The sequence below is a fragment of the Drosophila yakuba genome, chromosome 2R (assembly GCF_016746365.2).
Source record: "Drosophila yakuba strain Tai18E2 chromosome 2R, Prin_Dyak_Tai18E2_2.1, whole genome shotgun sequence".
NCBI classification, from domain to species: domain Eukaryota; kingdom Metazoa; phylum Arthropoda; class Insecta; order Diptera; family Drosophilidae; genus Drosophila; species Drosophila yakuba.
Genome location: NC_052528.2, coordinates 17,704,087 through 17,706,932, shown reverse-complemented (window position 1 = coordinate 17,706,932; position 2,846 = coordinate 17,704,087). Strand labels below are relative to the sequence as shown.

Below are 2,846 nucleotides of genomic sequence, written 5' to 3'. Positions count from 1 at the left end.
TTTTAATTTTTTTTTTTTCGAAAACCGAAAATGTTTATTAGCAGTACAAAACAGTCTTTATTTTAGCTGTGCGGCCATTTTTGGCCAAGTTGTGGCAAAAACGCCGATTGAAAATATCCGATTTTTTACAACAATTTTTTCGATTTTTTTTATCAAAAATAATACTTCTTGTATTATATTTTAAGAAATTTTATAAAGTATTTCTTGATAATACTGATTTTTATAACAATTGTTATAAAGTTAGTCATGCTGATGTGAAAAACTTCTTAAATCTTTGTATATAGGATGTTGATACTTCTTACCCATTCAAAATTCCAATAAAAATAGATAAAGAAATGCTTAAAATTATCCATTTCAAGACAAAATGTATCTAGATACTAAACTACTTTGTAAACCTGTGAAATATATTATATTTTAAAAAAACCTTGTGTAATTTCTCTGTGTAGAGCAGCCTCCCCCGATCGTTGCCAATGAGATGGGCGTTTGATATCGACGTCTGTGCGCATGCGTTTGCCGCGTAAATTGGTTCACGCCCCTCCCCCTCCACAGGCCCCCCCTCAATGGCACCGCCCGCCGCCCAACGTGTGCCCCCTATCCACCCATCCCCTCCCCTTGGGGCGCAATAAACATCCATTTAACAGCAAGTTTCGGGTTAAGTTCGTCCGAAAAACGTCCGCATACAAATTGATTCGGTTGTGTCGCCACCGCCACCGACGTCTGTGCCCCATGCTATGTGGCATATGCTGTGGTGTGTCGTGTGTGGCAATCGTAGATTTGATTCACAGATGCAGTGGGGGTAAACGGTTATTTATGCGATAGTAATTGTTAGACCCGGCTGGCTTATCGGATGACACGAGTGTGCATTGAAAATGCGTCCGGCGACGAATAAATAAAATTGTTAAGTTCCCAGACACGCAAATGGATTCTGGATACCGGGATATACAGCCCACATAGCCATTGAGATGTGGTGGTAGGGGGGGCTGGGTATAAAACAAACAGCAAATTGACATAACCAGATTGACAAGTTAAAGCCAGGCACTGACATACCTCCAAGTCCGGCCATGTCCCGATCAAGTCCGGCTGCAGATCCTGAGCTCCACCTCTTCGGCTGCATCGCGTCGTCGTCATCATCAGTCAACCAATTTGTTTCGATGAATGACTGAATGAATTTGTTCACCCCTTGGTCATCTTGATAGTTGCGACCAGCCCAGGCCAACAGCAGCAACAGGTTCTTCCTCCGCTGCCAGCGGATCAGGCGGATGGGCCTGGGTGATGCCTTTGGGGGAGGAGGGGGAGGAGCAGGAGGCGCAGGGGGGAACTGGAGGAGCTGGAGGAGCAGGAGGAGCTAGAGGAGCAGGAGAAGCAGGAGGAGCTGGAGGAGATGGACGTGGAAGAGGCGGAATCGCAGGCACTTTGCATAGAAGCGTTTGGCAGCCTTCGCGATTGCGATCAGCATTCAATCGAACCTCACATGCACTGAGCAAAAAGCACTACACCAACTAGCTAAATAAATGAAAACTTTATATGCTTTTTTTTGTTATTTTTAAGTATAGAGAACAGAACCTAATGTCATAAATGAAGTGAAAATATATGTCGAACATTTTTTGTTTATGTGCACCCATCGTTTTTTTCAGTGTGAGCGAGGCATCGCTGGGAGCAACGCAGAGCACAAACACAAAGTAGGCTGGCCGAAGATGCAGCTGAAGTTGTAGGAGATGGAGGTGCATCTTGGGGTACGGTGGGTTTGGTGGGCTCGGTCTCCAAGCGGCTGAGATAAGAACTGCGGCGACATTGTCCACGGCATCGATTTGCTCGTTAGCTGATGAGTAGCACATGGCACCCAGCACCCGATCCTCCTCCTTGCAAGCGATCCGTCAGATGAAAGTTGTGCGTCATTGGCAAATACCGACGGCAAAACGGGCCAGCAGAAGTGGCAGCAGCGGAGCTGGCAGAACGAGCTGGCCAAAACGCCATTTTGCCAGAGCCCCGCCTTTCCACACACACACATACAGAGCCACATGTGTGTGTATGCACGCACACACTGCCATTCCGCATTCGCATGTAATTGAAGTCGTTTATGAGAGGCTTCTGGGGGTGTGGGGGGTAGGTGCAACATCTGCAGTGGCAGCCAAGTTGGTGGAAAGAAGCAAGGAAGGGGTGAGAGAGAGGGGGCATGGGACAGGGGACAACTAAGTGGCAGGAGGGGCCGCCACTGCCGGTCGGCCATCATCATCATCATCAAGGGGGCATACCACCAATAAAAAGCATGCGGCAACATCATTAACTTCTACTGCTTCTGTCCATCTCTCTTGCAGTATGTATGTATGTATGTATGTACGTTTAGCTGGAGACCCTTTCGAAATTGCCACAGTGAAAGTAATTGCCACTTGCCGCCGAATGCCGCAGAGTAAATAACGAAAAGAGCACAGAAAATGGCGCCAGGCAACCATTTTGCCTGGAGGATCCGTTCACCAGGGTGAGAGCCATTCGGTGGCTCCGGTGCCATTGTGACATATGACACTTTGTTTTAAATATGAATGCACTGTAGTTGGGGGGGACGAGGGGATATAGCCTGCTCCGATCCACAGACTATATAGACCCAAAAAAAACAGAAAACAGAAGAAAAAAAGCAGATCTCTCGAGGCGACAGCGCGTTCGATTCTTTTCGCATAAATTCACAGCAGGAGGGCGAAACCGAATTGAATTCCGTTGGCCTCTTCGGAAATTCAGTCATTTGTTGTGATGGGTGAAAAATTTCATACCTGAAAACAGAATTCTCAACGAGCAGCAGGTCGCCCCCTGATGTCTTAATCTGCGGCCATTAATAAGCTGATAAGTAAACTGTA

General features: G+C 46.7%; 1 long non-coding RNA gene across 1 annotated transcript; it reads right to left on the bottom strand.

Moving 5' to 3' along the window:
* Positions 1-788: 788 nt before the first annotated feature.
* Positions 789-1,580, bottom strand: LOC120321054. The gene is made up of 2 exons (XR_005560601.1): positions 1,048-1,580; positions 789-980 (listed from the first exon to the last, which is right to left on the bottom strand). It is a non-coding gene; the product is annotated as an uncharacterized LOC120321054 (long non-coding RNA).
* Positions 1,581-2,846: the final 1,266 nt, after the last annotated feature.